Source organism: Ctenocephalides felis, unplaced genomic scaffold (genome assembly GCF_003426905.1).
Source record: "Ctenocephalides felis isolate EL2017-DRISC unplaced genomic scaffold, ASM342690v1 CF-g0.4_SCAFFOLD_03572, whole genome shotgun sequence".
NCBI lineage: Eukaryota > Metazoa > Arthropoda > Insecta > Siphonaptera > Pulicidae > Ctenocephalides > Ctenocephalides felis.
Window position 1 is genome coordinate 18,345,553 of NW_020539726.1, and position 22,153 is coordinate 18,367,705.

Consider the following 22,153-nt stretch of genomic DNA (forward strand, 5'->3'; position numbering starts at 1 on the left):
TTCATAATATTAATGTGATAATAAAAACAATCTAATAGTTAAAAGAAAAAATTGTTTATATTATTCATTATTCCTTATTTTTTATTATCTTAAATAAATAAAAAATAAAGTTTTTAATTATAAACAATTTCAAAAAGTTAACAAAATAAATTATGTTTTTTTACAAACATACTTATAATATCTGTAATTGTATAAATAATTGTATAAACTATTTTTTTAATGCATATAATTTTTTCCATTTCATGTTCTAACTTAAGTGTGAACGTAAACTGTAATCAGTAGCTTTCGTGTCATCTATTTTATGTTCAAAAATGCATTTTATTTATGTGTGGACGTGTTTAAATAAGAAAAATAGTAGCTCAGTCAGTAGCGTGCCCGACTCGTAGGCCAGTGATCCTCGGATCCATGGTAATGCCGTGGAATTTGAAATATTAAGTAAAAATTAAATAGAATTTGAATTGTTGATTTGAATTTGAATAAAATTAGATGTAAGAAAAAAAAGCCAAGATTAGAATTGTAGAAGATCAGAGTTCGAAGAAAAATAAGAATGAAGATGCCAACCAAAAAAAAAATAGATAGAATAGGATATAAAAAAATTAATAGAATTTAAAAAATTAGTAAGAAGTAGAAGTAGAATTTAGAAATAGTTGATTTGATATTGATGAAATTTGAATTGTTGAGTTGAATTTGAACAAAATTAGATGTGAGAATAACAGCCAAGATCAGAATAGGAGAAGATCAGGTTTCGAAGAGAAATAAGAATGAAGATATCAGTTGTAAAAAGCAAAAAAAAATAGATAGAATAGGATAGTTATGAAAAAGTAAATAGAATTTAAAAAATAAAAGTAAGAAGTAGAATTTAAAAATAGTTTTGAAATTAATTAGTATTTGAATTGTTGAGTTGAACTTGATCAAAATTAGATATAAAAAAACAAGATTAGAACCGAAGATCCGATTTAGAATAAAAATAAGATTGAGAAAATCAATTGTAAAAAGCAAAAAATGAGGATATTTAAAAAAGTATAGTATAGTATATATATATACACTAGATGACCCGACAGACGTTGTCCTGTGCACACGTCTATAATTCCAAGAGTTTCAAATTTTTTAATATTTTATCCTATACTTTTCAATATCCTATCCTATACTTTTTTATATCCTATTTGATGTCCCGCCATTGTGATTCATTTTTGGTCTTAGCATAAGCAGTATAAGTAATTCAGAAAAAATAATATAGTATCTGCGGTAAAAAACAAACACTTGATTTTTCCACACAACATAATTGCTTCAATAATTTAGATTTAGACTATATTTTTCATAATCTCGTACCATATATTAGTTGCTTTTTGGCTATTTAAAATTTCTAAAATACATTTTTCTTACTAGTAATTTAATAAACATTATTACTTAAGTTCAAATCTTAGGTGAATTAATTTATAAAATCTAGTTCATATGAGAACTTTTTAATCTAAGATCAACTTACTAAATATTCGAATGCCAAACAAATAAATTTTTGATAATAGAATCAAAATTCTAAATCATTTTTCAAGAAATAGAATATTTTTTGAATTGTTAAATGATTGTATAATTAAATGTAATGTAGTAAAGTAAAGTAAAGCATGCATAAGCTTAAGAAATAATGTATATGCAATTTTGAACTTATTGCGTTTTTATTTGAATTATATAATTTCATCTGCCAACATATGCTGTATCTCATGTTATTTTAATTCCTGGCACATCCCAACTGCTTTTCGGCATTAATAATGTAGACATTACATTTTTCTTGTATATTATATTCTAATATTACCTAGGTTCATAATTTCACCTAAATTCAAGTTTCAATCAGAAGATGATAAGTGGTTTTTTGTAATTTTTGCCATTCATTTCTATAATATTACTATTGTTTTATAATTCATAATATCTTAAAAATTTCCATTGACAAAATCTAAAAAAAATTATCAAGATCCAAATAACCGTTTAGGAGAAGAATCAATTTATACAAGGAGATTGTATAGAACTTACATAAAGACAGTATAAAATATAAAAATGAATAGTTTAAATGTTGCAGGTGGCTATATGCTCTAATTAAGCGAAGTCAATAGCAAAAAAATATATGGTTGAGATAGAAGAAAATGGGCTTTTTAGTGAAAATAATCATCATCACAACTTATAGAATACCTCTGATTGCTCACCGAGACAAAAAAATGATGCAAAAACTATCTTATCCAACAATCAAGTAAGCATTAACAATATAAAAGATACAGGAAACCGATGTGTATAATTAAGTTTCACATTTATTTATAAAAGTTTCTGCAAATGCACACATCGTGATGTTCAGTTCAAGGAATCGTCAATAGTTCACAATCTTTTCGTTGGCCTGTAATCAATGTTATCATGTCATATCATCATCGAATAAGCAAGAACCAAGAAACAAGCGTATAATTAATAACTAAGTACTAATGAGGTTGCCCGTTTGGCGTAATTCAGAAATTTGACGGGTGATAAATTGCAACTGACTACGAGATCTATCAGTGATTTATTATACACAATTAATAACCACACCCGCATAACGACTCATACGATTTATGGCATGAGCAATATTGATAAAAATAAAGATCAGCATTTCACTTGAAATATCAGCGATGCAAATGAATAATTATACTCCGCACGAAAATATTCTTAATAATGACCGCAGAGGAATGAATTATGTTTCTATATCTTACGAATCTGTAATTGAAATGATCATTTGTGGTAGGGAATTGTTTGCGATTGAACAATGCTTGGGTTATGTAGTAAAGTTTTATTTCTAGGAATAATAGTTCCATCATTAATATCATAACTAGTGGTGCATGCATAGACCTTATACTACATAGACGACACTTATTGTTAGAAAAAGGGATTGTGTCGTCACTTTTGCTGAGCGAACGTTGCCGACGATCACGGACTTTCCCAATGGATTAAATGTCATATGTCATAATGTTTTGATAATTCTAATAATCAGTCATATGATCATATGATTGATAATTTTGTAAAAAATTGTGATGTGATGACATTTAATCGATTGGAAGAGTATTCGTATTTTATAGACAAAATGTAATCGCCTATAACTGAATTGCAAAGTTGAAATTATTTATTTGAATTATATAAGTGAGCTTTAGAATTTTATCTTGGGTTAAACTTGAAATCCGAATCGTTATCGGTATTCAAAAAAATATTTTTTTAGAAATTAAAAAATAAAAATTTGAAGTTTTGAAACAAAAAAAATGCCTAACCCAAAAACTAATCGTTGCATCACACTATCAACACAAACAAAATGTTTTTTGAATCATTCAAATCGGATGCTTTCTTCCATCAAAAACTGACATTTTCGCAATTTTAGCTTTTTATCTTTGAAACGGCTGAATCTGTCTTTGCCAAAACCACTTCTTCCCATTATTACGATGATTATTGAATGATTCAAATCGGATTCTTAGTTCTCTCAAAAACTGTAATTTTTGTGCATTTACTACTGTATCTTTGAAATCGCTGGATCTGTTTTTGCCAAAAACTAATCACCAGTTTTCCCCATCATTGCGAATTGAATGTTTTTTTGGATCATTCAAATCGGATGGCAAGTTCTTTCAAAAACTAAATCTATATTTTTTGCACTATTTGCCCCGTATCTCCAAAACGGCTGGAATGTCTTTGCCAAAAACTAATCCGCACAACTCCCTGTCAATAGGAATCGAATGGTTCCAACCATTCAAATCGGTCGAGCCGTGCGCCCGAAATCATGGATAAAAAATTGTATCCATACATACGCACACACATATTCATTACAAAAAGTAAGGTATTCCAAAATGATCAGAAACCTCTGAAACATAAACATATGCTAAAATTTTCATTTTTGATTTTTCAATGATTACTATAACTTATCCTACGAGAAGTTAAAAAATTATGCATAAAAAATGCAATCGATTTTAGTATTACTTTTCAAAACTTATGACTTCAAAATGCAATTACAATAAATGGGGATGTTTCTATGAATGAATAATTTTGTAAAAAATAGATATTTCTAGGGTGCTTTACGACAGCAATATTCAAATTTGACTTATTATATGGTGTATGAAAGCAGTAGTATTCTGTAAACTAATCAGTGTTAATAAAAATATTAAAATTAACCCGAATAATATCAATAAAAGCAACTTTTCTATCACTTCCATAACCAGTATAGTTTTTTCTATAATATTTTTACATGTATTTTAAAAATTAGCAATAATAGAATAGACTATTACTAAGCTAGGTATAAGTGGTGTTATGCCGCATAGAAAGTTGCAAAATTATTCTATATGTAAATATTAGACTTAGGAGCCAACTCTTTGACAAAATAGAAATGTTATGATAAAACTATGTTATGGGCCTAATTTTGTATGAATTAGTAGGAAAAAATGACAAAAAGCTATGTATTGCTATGCGATCAGTCGTTTTACACATAAAATCTAACTTCCCGCATGTGTTATCAATGAGTAATCAGAAAGATGCACTTACTATAAAATTATTGATGAGTGCGTTTTATAGGTTATGTTTAATGTGTGAAACGCATGATCGCACAGCACATACATAGCTTTTTGGCAGGACTTACTACCAATTCATATGAAGATAGATCCATAACATAGCATTACAATAGCATTATCATTTTATAGGAGAATTGGTCCCTTTATGAACGAAAGGTCAGTTTTAGCAACTTTTAAAATGTGACGATGGGTTTGAAATCACAATTTGCAAACTTATGATATTACAGGATTAATTTATTTAGGATACGCAAGAATCACAATAACTTTCGACAAGTTTTTGAATTTTTAAAATCAGTTTGGAATTTTAATTGAAATATCTGCTAATTATAAAGAATTGGCTTAGCTGATCGTTGCAAAAAAATAATCAATGTGAGTTACTTTCGAGTTTCTCATCAAAAAGCATTTAATTTTTTGAAATCGTCGTAGCCACAATTAGCAAATAAGATTTTCTTGTGAAAATCTGATGATAAAAGCAAATTTATTCTAGATATTCTAGGAATTTAAATATGAATACTTCTTGAATTAGCTTAATCTCACACAATAAAATCACGTATGACTGCAGTAATATTACACATATGCAAAAATAGTGAAAATAAAAATATCTAAGGTAAAATTATTTAGTTTTGGTATAATGTGTTAATAGTTCTAAAAATCGCATTAGAAATTTCATAAAATATATCTCAATTCTAGATAAAATAGCATTTCAATAGCGATACCATTACATTTTGTGTTTATTAATATGTAATTAATTACATAACACTATTTGCGACTATTTCAATTCAAATATGCGTAAAATGTTACGATTGAAAAATTTGTGTATATTATAATTAAAGTGATATAGAAGGTTCTAAATACATAATTTGTAAATGTGTTCTCATAAAAAAGTTAAAACATATATTTAGAAAAATATTTCTAGAAATCCGTCTTTTGTGTTTGTACATTCTGCTGGCATTTTACCAGTATTCTTGTAATGAAAATGCAGACGAGTTTTATTCTAGTATATTTTTCTTGAAAGCAATAATTAAATAAAAAATAACAAAATATCATATTTTAAATTTGCATAAAATATTAAATAATTTACTTAACATCAATCTTTAATGGTTAGTATCAATCACATAACCAAGTACAATTTTTATTTACAAAGACTGATTGCAGCGTAGGAAATACTATCGCAGTTTGTAAACTTATGCAAGACGTCTTAGAGAAATATCTACTTATTTCATTAAAATATCATATTATTTACATAGTGAATAACCTGTAATTCCTGTCAATACGTTTAATGATTAGTGAGGTGCATTAGCTGTGCCAGATTCACGAATAATTAAACCTACGATTAATGAAGAAAAAATGCCAAGCTTCAATGAAACTCATTTATTATTTACAAACCCATTATTAATACGAATTAACTTAATGATAGCCGAGCAGGCTTATACCGGGAGTTGCCCGTTATTGATAGTTCTGACGAAAGGTATCGTTAATTTGTCAAGAATTTTATTTTCAGGTGAAATCTTAGAAATATTTCATACACAATAGGTGCACCTACTTTATGCATTCATAAGTTAGCTGATCTCGATGAACTTTGCAGAATTGATGGACTAATTAAATCAATTAAACTGATTGCAAAAGTCAGAACATTGCACGTACTATCAAGCGTCGCAATAAATAAAATACATGTTTAGATTTATTCTTAAATTTCCGTAGGATATGTTATTGTAATCGTCCAACAATCGAAATTTAAAATTTTTGCATATCTTTACATTTTGGCTTACCTTAGAAAAAATAAATGTGTGTATGTGCATGTATGTATGGATACAATTTTGCGTCCACGTTTTCGGGTGCACGGATCAACCGATTTGAATGGTTCAAAAAATATTCGATTACTATTGATAGAGAGATGTGCTGATTAGTTTTTGGCAAAGGCAGGTTCATCCGTTTAGCAAATACGGAGAAAAGAGCGCAGAGAAGAGAAACGTGTTTTTGAGAGAACGGAGCATCCGATTTGAATGATCTAAAAAATATTCAAATGTTAATGATGGTATAAGTCGTGATATATATATATATATATATATATATATATATATGTGTGTGTGTCTTTTATAATCAATGTCTTCCTATATGAATACAAACAATTGGAAGTTGAATCATCTGATACTTCTGCGATTATTCTTCCACATGTTTAATTGATAACACAAAAGAATCGGCAAATGTGAAATATTACTAAATGTTTTCTGTACAATACGACGGCGACATGTATCAAAAAGGCATTAGTCTTTTTCAAGTCGTAATATATTATCATAAAAGATCTCGACCTTCCGTCAACTCTAACAAAATAAAATATTATATGAAACGCGATGACTGGAGACAATATAATGTCTCCAACATAAATGTTTGAATTAATGATGAATCGTCGTTTCATTTTTGGGTCAAATGTTTCTTATAAAACATAAAAAAATATTTTTTAATATCATTTGTTGATTATTTAATACGTTGATCGCTACGATAATATCAGAAAAAAATTCTTACGGGTCAGATAGCATTATTATTATTAATTTTAATATTAATATTAATTTAGTTAAAAATGTATCAATGTATCAAAAAAAAGTTTATTTTGCCAAAATGCCAAAGTCAAGAAAATAAATTTTAGCTAAATGGTCAGTTTTATCGCGACATTACCATAGACAAACTTGTAGAACATAAAATCATCTACAAAAAATGTATCAATACTTTTTTTCATAGCCACTGTTCTACATACATTTAGTCATTTACCTTTACCTGTTCTTTACCTTAACCTGGTCTTTTACCTTTACCTAGTTCTTTACTTTAACCTGGTGCTTTACCTTTATCTTTTCCTGATCATTTATCTTTATCTGATCGTTTTCCTTTACCTAGTTCCTTACCTGGTTCTATACCTTTACCTGTTTTTTTTACCTTTACCTATTTTTCTACCTTTACCTAGTGCTTTATCTGTACCTTTACTTTTACTTGGTTCTTTACCTTTATCTGGTTTTTATCTTCCCCTGGTGTTTTACCTTTATCTGGTCCTTCACCTTGGACGAGTAGGAGAAGGCGGAGAAGGAGGAGAAGGAGAAGAAAGAGGAGAAAAGGGAGAAAAAGTTGAAGAACGAGGAGAAGAAGGAGAAGAAGGTGAAGAAGGAGAAGAAGGAGAAGAAAGAAATATGGAGAAGGAGGAGAAGAATAAGAAGATAAAGAAGAGGAAGAAGTAGAAAGAGAAGAAGAGGGAGAAGAAGAAAAGGAAGAAGATGATGAAAGAGATCAAAAAGAACAAGAAGAAATAGAGAAAGTAGAGACACTTGAAAATTAAGACTCCGACGAATAGATTAAGCTATTTTTTTATAATTACCACCTTTAAATTAACCATCCCAAATTTGCAAACATTATTTTGAAATTGTTCCAAAATATACACAACAGACCCGCAAAATAGGCCTACTGGAGAAACGTAAAGAAAAACGCGCTAAGCACACTATCTCGTAGGTGGCGTAGGTGGCGTTTAAACGTACTATAATATAATAAGCAAGAGGTTTTTCTTCAGATGGTGAAATAATATGATAAAATTGTTTCTTGGGTATCCATCCTGACACACGTAATACATATTCCTTGGGCATCCATCCTTGACACACGTAATACATATTCCAAGCTGACAACATGTTCGTTTGGAATAAGTTTTTTTTATAATAAAATATATTATTTATTTTAATATTACAATTTTTTAAATTTATCATAACTCCACGTTTTACCAATTTTTTATTTCATATTTATTTTTTCGTGCAATTTTGTGTTTTTGTGTTATTTTTCAAATTTATTTGTATGCACTGAAGATGGGTCAAATCAAGACCCGAAACGTAATAAAAACATTTTTCAATAAAACTGTTTTTTAATTACTGGATGGATGCCCAAAAACCAATTTTATCAAATATATATATATATATATATATATATATATATATATATATATATATATATTTTGAAATATGTGAGTTTGGTGTTGATTGTTCATTGGATCTTCATTGTTTACAAACGTTCCATTAGACCTTATCCTTGAAGCCATAACTAAAAAATGGCACGACATATCCTTCCACACCACAATTTCCCTACACTGGTTTCGAGAAACAATTAAATTTTTAATTTCTAACACATATTTTGAGTTCGATAGTAAATTCTACTTCCAAACATTTGGTACACCAATGGGATCTCCAGCCTCCCCATCTTTAGCTGAAATAGCCCTTCACCACATAGAATACACAATTTTAAATTCCTACAATAAACAAATTTTTTACTATCGATATGTTGATGACATCATAACATGCATCCCAAACAGTGACACAACAACTCTGGTAAATTCTTTTAATGCCCACAACCAACATCTACAATTCACTTATGAATTAGAAAATAATAAATCTATCAGTTTCTTAGATGTACAACTCTTTCGCGAAAATAATAATATAATAACTGATTGGTATCACAAACCAACATACTCAGGCCGTTATCTTAATTACCACTCTTACCACCCCCTCTCTATCAAAATAGGCACAATCATAAACTTAATTGACCACGCATTATTATTATCACACAGTAAATTTTTAAGAAAGAATCTCTCTCTCATTTCACAAATCCTAACCAAAAACTCCTACCCACAACACCTCATCCAATCCATAACAAAAAATAGAATCTTATATCTCCAAAACCGTCACAATAATTTAATTAATAACCCAAACCTTGAAAACTACGTCGGAACTATAAGTTTACCCTTCATCAAAGAATTATATTACCCGTGGAGAAAACTTTTCAATAAAAATAATATTAGAGTAGTTTGTACTTCCGAAAATACTTTTTCAACTCTTTTTACAAAATTAAAATCAAAATTTAACCCAAGAATCTTAAGTAATCTAGTTTATAAGCTTAATTGTCTAGATTGTAATTGCGTTTACATAGGTGAAACTAGTCAGAATCTGCACAAAAGAACATCTCAACACAAAAACAATTCAAAAAATAAAAATCAGTATAAAACACAATTAACAGATCATATCAATGAACTCAAACATAGCATTGATTTTTCTAATCCCACGATCCTACACTTCGAAAATAATTTATTTAAAAGACGATTTAGCGAAGGTTGCTTAATATCTTTACACAAGGATACAGCCATAAATTTAAGAACTGACAACAATTCGCTTTGCAATGACTATAAAATAACTCTCGACTATTTTCAAAAACACCACCACATCTGAATGAAGCGTGTATTTTTATTATTTTATTATTTTACAAAAAAACATATGTCTGCCGGTCTTTTTTACACTTCTCAAAAAAATTGTAAACACAATTCATTCAGTTTTTTAGACGTTAGTCAAATTGTACACACTAGAATGTAAGCAAAAATTGTCTAAAAAATTAATTAGTTTAAATGTTCCAATTATTAATAGCCTGGTTATCACAGTGTAATAGTGTAGTGTATTTTTGTATAATTAATTCTGTAAGTACTTATATATAAGTTATAACTTTATATTATTGCCTCCTACATTATATAAAATCTTTTAGTTTTCCACTGAATGACGGTCTCGATGAAGACCGAAACGTATGGATAAATAAAGTATTTAAAAACTACTTTAGTTTTTTTTCTTTACTTGGTGTTGCTGCCCGATTCTAAATAACTCATCAAAATATATATATATATATATATAAGGTATAGAACCAGGTAAGGAACTAGGTAAAGGAAAACGATCAGATAAAGATAAATGATCAGGAAAAGATAAAGGTAAAGCACCAGGTTATATTATATATATATATATATATATATATATATATATATATATATATCAAAAGGGTGGCTCTGAGGAAAAAATATATTTATTTAAAAATATTATAATATAACTAAAAAATAATTTGCATATAATTTTATGCTCTACAATTTTGTTTTAGATAATTTTGCAATAAACTGACCATTATCTGAAAATCTCGAAAAATTCATTTTTTGACCTTTGACTTTGTGCCAATTTTTTTAGCTTGCACCAAAATGATGAGGGCTTTTAAGATTTATTTCATAATTGCATTTTAAGCAATTTTACCAAGTTACAGAAAAATATTGCATTTTTTTAAAAAAAAATTATCTTAATTTACGCATTCACAGTTTAAACCACAGCAAACCACACTTTGTTCTTAACTTGTATAATTATTGATTATAAAATGTATTCATTTTAGTATTTTTACTTATACGGATATAGAGTAAAATAACATATTCTAATTGATTATTATTGATTACCACCGACTTATTAACAAATTCACTCCTAAATAAGCAAATTATTTGAGAGTACCGCCATTTTTTAATTTTATATAAATTACTATTGCAGATCCAAAATAATATCGGTAATCTGCCAGGTTAAGTCGGTCATGCTTTGTGCCATTTCCCACATAATATGCCACTTTAAACCAGTCTCTACTTTGAAATATATTTTTTCTATCATGCATATTATGTTTTCTTATTAAAGACGAGGTTTTGGTGGTTCCTGTCATTATAATGAATATAATTTAGATTTATTAATGGTTCAAACAAATATATTATATTAGATTAATATCAGCCAATATTCAAAACTCGCTTAAACAATTGTATTAATATTCTATAAAATAAAATTTTTATAAAAGAATCTTCATGCCCAAATAGATTTTATTGATAACATATAGGTCCACGTAAGTGTCAAAATCATTTACGTTATCCGATATGATGTGATATAAAGAATTTTTTAACAAGTTTTCGAATTGATTCGAATTATTGTTATCTGTTTATTCAAGCACTTTGTTCGTCGTGTAAAACTTCCGCACATTAACTATAACATTTATGGATTTAGTGCATTTAAAATGATTATCCGCTCATTTGCTCACCCGGTAAATTAAGTTTGGTGCACGGTAGAGAAGGCATTCCCGGCCTCGTGCCGTGTTTATGTTATTTTATATCCAATTATGTAAATATATACATAGAACTGTAACACTAGAAAACTGTTCGTTCATATACGCATTGAGATTCTGGATTAATTTTAAATAGATGGCGAGTTTTAAATGAATGGAAAAAATAACGAGTTGAGCAACCAGAAACCTGGCGAAAGTCAGATAACTTGGACTAGAGTTTCTAGTGGAGCAGCTTATGAATATCTTATTCAAAGTTAAATGTTAATTGGAATACTTTATATTGTTCAAGAATACATATGAAAAGGCTCGAATGTAATCTCATTATTTTCATTGTAATGTCTATCCTTTTTTTTCAAAAATATCAATATCTCAATGAATTAAGAAAATCCGTATTATAATATTCATTATAAATAAAGAATTAATTTGTATGTTAAATACACCAAAGTTTAATGAATCAAAAACAATCATGTCAATTTGATATTAGTCCAATCTTAATACTTTTACTAAAACCTTCAATGTTTACTCAAATATAATACGTGTAGAAATCTTGGCATAATTTTTATTTAAATTGTGTTTCCTAAATATCCTCAAAATTTTTTGGAATAAACTAATTTTTGTAGTTATTTATTGAGTGAAAGCTATAATATTTTATTTTTAAAGAGACGCACAAAATAAAATAATCTATTATATGTTTATGAACATATTATATTATATTATTATATATAGTTTTTTCTTCATACATATTAGCTAGCCATGGCTCAGTAATTAGAGTTTTGGCTTTACCACCACAAAGTTCCATGATTGAATTTCACCTCAGGAAACTGGATCGGACACATACTGCAAAAAAGTGGTTTTTACATGACGTCGTCGACGGTTAATTATATGGAGTGAAAGGATCTGGAAGAAGAAGAGTGCAGATGATTGATAATTTATGCCAAAGGAGAAAATACAAGAACTGAAAACCTATTTTGAGTATCTCATAATTTGAGCAAAAATATTACTTGGTCGAAAATTATATCGTTATTTTTTTTTTTAATTTTTCTACATTTTTGCTGTTTAAACCCCAATTTTTGACTTTAAAATCGTGAAAAATTACACTGGAAAAACATATATCGCTCACCCAACACAGATAACTTTTTCATTTTGCGGAGCTGTGTTATTGCTATAGGGTAGAGCAAGACTTAAGTGATCGCGGGTAAACAGGTACGCTATCAATATCTCAAAAACAAGTGAATTTAGGATTTTTTTGGACACCGCAATAACAACTTTGGGTCATCATAGATCAGCCAGTTGGGAGAGTATCTCAGGGTGCCTAAAGAGATCATAAGAACTTTGATCTGAAACCTTTGAATTATGTTGGCATTACTTTTGGATGTGGAGCCCCAAAGTGCTATGCCGAATGTCCAAATCGGCTTATGTACAACCTTGTGTACCGGCAGCTTATTGTGCACAGAAAGATGGGATCTGCGAAGCATTAACCAATAGAGTCAACGTAACATTTCCTCAAGCTGTTGCCTTGTCTTTTTTATGTGAATTTCCAATTCTGTTTGCGGTCCATGTGCATTCCCAGATACTTTACATGTTTGACCTGGGGAACTTCTATTACCTGGTTCACAGTTACAGATGGACATGTCTAGTGTTTCAGTGTAAAGTTATGTGCGATGATTTCTGGTCATTGATCTGTAGTTTCCACAGTTTATACCATTTTTCTTATGATGTTAAGTGACCACAATAACAACTTTGTGTCATCATAGATCAGCCAGGCGGGAGAGTATCTTGGAACATCTAAAGCGATTCTAAGAACTTTGTTCTAGAACCTTTGAATCATGTTGGCATTACTTTTGAATGTGATGTCCCAAAGTGCTATGCCAAATGTCCAAATCGGCTTAAGTACAACCTTGTATACGAGCAGTTTGTTCTCGATGAGAACGATGGGATCTGCCTTTTCTGTTTGATATGAATTTTTCAATTCTTTTTGCGGTTCAGGTGCATTCCCAGATACTTTACGTGTTTGTCATGGGGGACTTTTATTTAGTTCATAGTTAAAGGTGGGCATGTCACGGGTTTGAGTGTAAAAGTGATGTGCGATGATCTGGTCATTGATCTGTAGTAATGTTAGTGGATGTTGAAGCAGTCGTAAGATTGTCATGTTTTGATAGAATGCAGATATCGTCTGCAAATGAGATTATGCCTGTGCCAGGTGAGGTATGAATGCCTGTCAGCTGTAAAAATTAAAAACAAAATCAAGCCGTAAACAGTGCCTTGAGGAATGCCTGATTTTATTTTTTTAATAAGCGAGTTTATGTTGAGAATGTTTATGAAGGAACTTTGGTTTGATAAGTATGATTTTATCAATAGAAATAAGTCATTGGGTAAAATATGTATTTATCTTATATAGAAGTGCTGTATGTCAAACTTTGTCAAATGCTTGTGTGTTGTCTGAGAATAAAGCTGAGGTTAAATAAATTTAACAACTTGGGATTGTTGAGTAAAATATCCCTCAACTATCAACCTATTCCTGGTACTCTGTTAAAGCGACGCAGCCACACAAGTGCGTAACGCAGTCATTTGTCATGCACAAAACGTGCGCGTTGCCGCTTGTCAGGTCGTTGGCCAGCGCTCTGCTAGCCCACAGTGATATTCAATTACATTCGCGAATTGGATGTTTCATCTTCTTCAACCTAATGATAGTTCATCGTATTGTCTGCAATACTATCTATTATATAACAACAGATTTTTGATTGATCGATGGTCAAACGCGAAGGAATGACGAGAGTCAATTTTGCTTCCAAGATTTTCAAAAGGATTTTTCATTAAATTCAAATGTGGCGGGCATAGGGGCCGTTCAAGTATTACGTAAGCACAATAGTGGGGCGGGGGGGTTGTTGATTTACTTATTTTGGGTTGACATGGGGGGCAGGGGAGTCTGGATGATGATTACGTCATAGGTGGTATTTTTATTTTTTACATTAATTGCAAAATGTTTACGTAAGCATGGGGGTAGGGAGTAAGAGCTTTGCTTACTTTTGCTGACAAGGCGGATGGGGGGGGGGGTAAATAATTATAATAAATCTGCTTACGTAATACTTGAACGATCCCATAGCTCAGAAGTAGCATGCCCGACACATATGCCGGAGATTCCTGGCACTTCCTATAAAAATAATGAAATGTATCACACAGAGATCATAATGACATCTGTTTGGGTTGCTATCTCTGAAACCGGCGTAATATTAAGTCGAATTAACCAAATAAATTACAGAAATTCAAATATCTAGGTGACTGGGTACGGTTGTGCCAGGGTTCGGTAGTGACAGTCGTCATAACAGCTATTTTATACACATTTATTAAACCATTTTGATGTTTATGTATATTGTTTTATAACCTATTTTTATGCCTCGGGTGCGGTTATGACACCCTCCTTATTCTTGTATAAATTGAATTTATAACTAATCCATCGTATTTCAGTATTACCAATTGACTCTATATCTTAGTTCGAGTTTCCTTCCGAATACAGAGCTAAACTATTGTAATAATTTTATTTAGTATTATAAAAAAATAGTATTCAAGCTAGAAATAATTAACAGACATTTATAGGCTAGATGTATCAACAGTTTTCAACTTTCCGAAATTTTTTCAAACTTTTGGCAAAATATACAGCAACATGTTGCCAAGTGAAAATACACCTTACTTACCGGGCATTGCTACTTCAATAAAAATTCATCACTTCTATAAAAATTGTGATAACAAAACTCATCAAATATAAATGGAACAACTGTTTAGGTTAATTAGATTATAGAACACTTAAGTTCTGATCGGTGTTCAAATAATAAAAACAAAACAAAAAAACATACCAGAAAATTAAAATTAAAACTAATTGGTTGCTTTTGATGATTTGATTCAATGAATATTGAAATCTTTGTATATTAAATTCATAAAACAATCAATCGTGATATATAAAATAATTTTCAAATTAATGGCTTTATCGTAACCATGTGATAAGATTTTCGGCCTTACAGTCTAAGGTTCCAGATTCAATTCCCACCTCGAACCAGCCTGATATCAAGCATCAGTGATATCGATTTTTACTGGAAAACATAGATCAACATTACAAGTGAAATGCAATTGAAAGATCTGATGACTGATTAAGGTTGTGCACATAAAAAATAACAAGATATGTTTTGATCAATATTGGTGGTCAAGATTTGACCAGGGCTTTTCTATTTAACCCGGGACCCTTTAGGGTAGGGGATACAATGGTATGAGTATGGGAGAAGAAGGTTGTAGAGTGAAGTTCAATATATATCATAAACTAAATAGTGGTTTTATTCACATATCTTATGGTGATGGAATATTTATAATTCACAGTCTGCTTATATCTAATTAATCATAGTGATCCTCACCAATTGGATTGATTGCATATGTTAAAAAATATCTTTTTTTCAGAAACTATTACCTAATAAGCAACTTTTTGTTAAAATTATGGCAATTTTATTCGCAACTATAAGTGAATATCTTACAGATTAATTTTATGATCTCTGACCATATTTTACTTTTAAGTATATTAGCACGATTTGAATAACCCCACCTATTATAATTTAGCCTGTGAAATATTTTAACGTATTGAATCACGTTCATTACATAATATATTTTGCATATATATAATAAATAGCCATCATATATATCACTATTATTTTAGAAATCGACTAATAACAATTAATTGCAAAAACAAGTACTCAAAAAATCCTCGCTCATATAATTTCCACTTTACATAATCTCAACTGAATAATAAATCAATTTATTACGCAATGGAAAAAAAAACCGAAACGCCTAAAAGTCTAGTTATTAGAATGCATAAATCAGCGGTATGTATTTTATATTTGTCGTATGACATCATGCCGGCTTTCCTTGACCAGGGATAATGCTAATGCCTATATTTATGATTACGTGTATTTTTACACGCACTAATATCACTTATCGTACATTTCCTACTTGCCTTCGAGCATTCGTCAATTAAAATAACTAGCGACAAATTTGTTATCAGATTCAATATAATATAATATAAGTCCGAACAAAATAAGTACGTACGCAGTGTTCTATGATTATGAGATTCTATCTCGCGGCGTATCACGCCTGGTGCTGGTGCTGGTCACATGTGATGTGGGGGTAATAGGCATGCAAAACTTTCATGATAATATTTTTTTTATAACTACTGTTATGCTCAAGTAGAAATTTCGGGTTTTAGCCAATGGTTGTTAACCAACTTTGTGGGATGATGATTAACTAAGTCTTGGGATCATAATGAGACTGCTACAAACAATGCTCTAATAGAGTTACACCTAGGGTTTATACAAAAACCAACATTTCAGAAAACCGGTTTTCGAATTTTAATTTTTCAAAAAAACGGTTTTAACCGGTTTTCGAATTTTATATAAAAAATAATTTTTTGCTCGAATATTCTGTATTTTATCCGCAAATTTAGTGTAATTTAGAGCAGTATTTGACTGAATTTATTTATTGTTCAATTTTATAGATAGTAAACAAAATTATTTTGATTTCAATTAGCAGAACTAAAAAATAATAGTTTATCTTGATTAAATAACATTGAAAATAATTATTCGTTATTTATGCATCATTTTCACATATATGAATGAAAATATTTTTATGATAGCAAAAAGAAAGTTTTCGAATAAATAAAAATAATATATTTTCAAATAAAAAAAATTAATTAAATTAAAAAAAAAATAAAAAAATATCAGATACATGTTGATACATACTAGTTAATATCAATTTTAGTTTTGAAAACAATTAAGCTAAACTCGGGTATTGTCTGTTCCGAGCAATTTTAATCAATTAATTTTGAACATTTTAATCGTTTTTTATTGTTTAATAAAATATGATTTCAAAAAACTGAGAACGTCCATCGAATCGCTACTTAGACGTGTCTTTTGTTTACTCAAAAAATTACCTGAAATAAAAAATACTCTCATACTTGCGAACAAATTATGCGAACAAATTGTTTTTAAAGCCTGATAATAATTCTAAGTTTTTTATTCCTTAATTTGTGGCTTCTAGGGTTTATAACTCTTGTTTTTTTAAGTTTGAGTGGAAGAAATTACTGCTTCAAGAAGAAATCACACTGATTTAAATTAATACACACTGGTATAAAAATCTAAATTAATCTTTCAGACCATTGCAGACTGATAAGATATCAAATGCTATTGAACCGATATAATTTCAAGAATCAAAACGCTTTCATCTATCTTTTATATTTGGCTATATTTGTCATTTTCCATTTATACAGTGAAAACCGACTTTTTTCACTAAAAAAACGGTTTTCGAATTCCATAATTTTCGCAAAAAAAACGGTTTTTAAAACCGGTTTTTGAAAATCGACAAACCCTAGTTACACTCATACAAAAAGTGGTGTAGGTTCAACATTAAAATTTTATTAACCAAATTTTGTACAATAGTGATGAATTTTTATTGATGTAGCAATGCCCAGTAAGAGGTATTTTCACTTGGTAACATGTAGCTGTCTGTTTTGACAATTGAAAACTGTTGTCACTAGTGCTTGACACCAATGTGTGACTTCTAATTCAAATCCCAACGTTTCAACCGCTTACCGGCAGGTATCTGTGCAATAGCAATGGAATTATCCAAATCGTTTTAGAATCTTCAACAAAATCATTGGCAAAACAGTTGCTATTTTCTGCAGAACTTCGAGGTTTTTCAAATGGCTTTCAAGTTATTATTATCGGTATAACAGAGAAAACGCCGATATATTGGATAGAGCGGTGCTTAATGATCTGCGGGTAAAAAGGTCCACCACCGATATCTCAAAAAACAGTACTGTTAATAATTTTTTTATAACAATATTTCAAAGTAGAGGAAAAAGATGAAGAATAATCAGCCATCACCTTGATTCTTATGACATCGCTCTTGAAAGAAACGACAATGATTGAAAATCTGTAACAAAAGTGTTTTCATCGGTTGTTAGTTTTTTTTGGTTAGGAGCACTTTTGTTTAGTTTACTTGACCTTAATATATTTTCATGTATACGTTATTTAATTGTTTTACAAGATGTATTGCTAATTTTAATTTAGATTCAAGAGTTTTTTTTTATTTAACCTCTATAAAAGCTTAGACCGCGGTGAGGTGAAAAGGACCAACTGAAACTTTATCCAGGCAAAGATGTAAAAAATAAAAAATAGCAAATGAAGAAGTAAACCCGTACCAAAAATAATTTTTTTAGAAAGATTAACATTATTGAAAAAACTTTACTTTGAAAAAAAATAGATTTTTGAGAAACTATAAATTTTAGACAAAAATTTCCTTTTTTTAAAAAAAACTTTTTGAAAAAAATGTTTTCTTAATTTGAAAATATTTTGTAAATTCTGAACTTTTTTTCAAAGCAACGTACTGCTTTAACTGCATAGGGACGAAATATCAAAGCGCGTGAGCGCCGCGTCGACGTCTAACGGATAAACATTGGTACGGAACCCATAAAAATGTAAACAAAATTTATACACATCTTGTCAATACAAGTAAAATGTTTTTTGAATTATTCAAATCGGACGCTCCGTTCTCTTAAAAACGGAGGTACCGTTTTTGTCACTTTTTGCCCCGTATCTTCGGAACGGATAGACCTGCCTTTGCCAAAAACTAATCAGCACGTCTCCTTATCAATACGAATCAAATGTTTTTTGAATTATTCAAATCGTTTGATCCGTGTTCCCGAAATCGTCGACGAAAATTTGTATCCGCACATACATACACACACGTACATACATACATACATACACACACACACAAAATTTTCATTTTCGATTTTTTTGCGATTACTATAACTTGCCCTACGGTGAAGTAAAATGACAAGTGATAAATTAAATAAGTAGTTTTTGCAAATATGTTGATGATTATTTCGGACATGAAATCAGATCAAGTTTATATACAGTGTTATTTATGTAACAAATGTATCCATGAAATTTATATGTTATTTTGGTTTTAATAAAATATTAGATTTTTTGTTCCCTGGCTATCCCATTTTACCCCACCTATGTATGAAATGGCTAAGAGTTTAAAACAGGATTTCCAACTATTGTCTTTCGTACAGTTATGGAATTTTCAAAATCGTTCTATGCTGTTTGGCGAAAACGTTGACAAAAATCTTGCACTTCTCTGTAATAGAAACGATTCCTTATCAAGTTTTCTTGAATGGTTTATATATTTCTGTTATCAGGAGTACAACCGAGAAAATTTCGGCTAAGAGTTAAATTTTGGCTACATATACATACATATATCAGCTTTTACCAATTTCGGTTTCAAAGGATCCAAAATGACAAATGACTAGTAAATTGCTTCTTCTTTAGGAAATAATCATCTTATAAATTTAATGTGGGGCATCCATTTACCAGTAGTAGCTACTAAACAAGTTACTATTCATTTCAATGTATGAAAATTTCAAACAATTTAGAACACAACCGATTGCGATCTTCAATACATCTCAAGGGCTCTTCTCTACATCACGCATGCGTAACCCATCACCATCACCCACACTCGATTTCTATTTCATTCATGAATCGCTACTTCAGAAAGTTGAATGAAAGCCCTTTGCTATTTTACGCATTCGATCGATTTCCATTCTCGTCATAATTATTACCAAATATATTACTACTATGCATGTAGTGAATTCAAAATTCCCTTCACGATTTCTTAATTTATGTAATCGCCTCAGGGCAGGTAATGGCTCGCTTTGGCACGTGGGCCCGCTTCCGGCCGCCCACGCCGGAACGATCTCTTCAAAATCAACTAAGATGCCGGATGTCTAATGACTTATTTTAGTTTCGTAATTGCTATATTGATTTTAATCGTAATTAATGAGAGGATTGGCTTGGGACATTAGCAAACAAAAAATGGGAGTTCAATTAGAGAATAGTACAATGCAAACGTAAAGTAATAGCATTATTAAAACGTTACTCTTAATGTAATCACTTTACTGTTTAACTTCCTGTGGGGTAAGTTACAGTAATCGTACAAGAATCTTTTTTAACTTCCCGTAGGGTAAGTTATAGTAATCGCAAAAAAATCGAAAATGAAAATTTTTATATATCTTTACGTTTAAGAGGTTTCTGAATATTTTGGCATACCTTAGAAAAAATGGATGTATGTGTGTGTATGTGTGTGTGTGTGTGTGTGTGTGTGTGTGTGCGCGTGTGTGTATGTATGTGCGGATACAAATTTTCGTCGACGATTTCGGGAACACGGATCAACCGATTTGAATAATTCAAAAAGTATTCGATTCGTATTGATAAGGAGACGTGCTGATTAGTTTTTGGCGAAGGTAGGTCTAGCCGTTCCGGAGATACGGGGCAAAAAGTGCCGAAAACGGTAACTCAGTTTTTAAGAGAACGGAGCGTCCGATTTTAATAATTCAAAAAACATTTTACTTGTATTGACAAGATAAAGAACTGATCAAATTTTCATAAAGGTAGGTCTAGCGGTTTCGGAGATATAACGAAAAAAGTAAAAAAAAAATGCCATTTGGCGGTCAAAAATGATCATTAGACATATGCACATCAAATTTTCAGATATTTTATAGAGATTTTAACAATAAGTATAAATTTTGTTTATTTTCCTATGGGTTCCGTATCAATGTTTACCCGTTAGACAGCGACGCCGCGCTTACGCGCTTTATATTTGGTCTCTATGCAGTTAAAGCAGTACGATTGCTCTGAAAAACCAGTTCAGATCTTCCAAAATATGTCAAAATAAAGAAAACATTTAAAAAAAAAAAAAAATTAAAAAAAAAAAAATTTAAAAATTTAAAAAAAAAACAAAAATTTTTTCAAAAAAAAAGTAATTTTTTGTCCAATTTATAGTTTCTCAAAAATCTTATTTTTCCGAAGTAAATTTTTTTGAATTTTTCAATTTTAATCGTTTTTAAAAAAAATAATAATTTTTGGTACGGGAAGTTCCAGCAATTTGCCTTAAGGCACGATGCCCTAATTGCCTTAAGACAGAATTCCACTTACAGCTAGTTTTTACATTGATTTGATACAAAAAACATTCAATTCGTAATGACGGCGAAAAGTTTTTGGCAAAGATAGGCGCAGCCGTTTCAAGGAAACGGACCTAAAAGTGTAAAAAATGGCAGTTTTTGAGACAACAAAGCGTCCGATTCGATTGATTCAAAAAACATTTCGCTTGTGAAGAAACGATTAGTTTCTGCAGAAGGCAAAAAAAACTTTATTTTATTTGAAAAACTAAGATTATAGTTTCCGAAGAAGTTTACTGAATGTCAAAAATGATTCAGATTTTAATTTTCATTCCAGCTAAAATTCTCTTATATATGTACTCAAAATAAATAATTTTAACTTCCGAATTCAGTTTATATAACTCTTAGAAATATAAGTTAAGGTCCTTCAATTGAACTATTGACTAAGTTTAGTTTATAAACTGGCCTGATGACCTGATCAAGTAATCTTTGCCTGCCATTCTTCACTTTGGATAGTTGCTCAATGGAAAGATCCCAACATACTTACTTATTTTCTTTATTTGCTTATAATTATTGTTATTAACTTCAAGTAGGTAAAACTATTTACCTACTTGAAATCGTCCAAAAATTGAAATTGAAAGTTTTTGCTTATCTTTACGTTATGAAGGTTTCTGAACATTTTAGCATACCT

At 30.0% G+C, this 22,153-nt stretch overlaps 1 protein-coding gene across 1 annotated transcript in view; it reads left to right on the forward strand.

Annotated features, from left to right (window-relative positions):
• Window positions 1–22,153, forward strand: part of LOC113387600 (COP9 signalosome complex subunit 1-like) — a 256,475-nt gene that overhangs the window by 81,443 nt on the left and 152,879 nt on the right. The window lies entirely within an intron of this gene.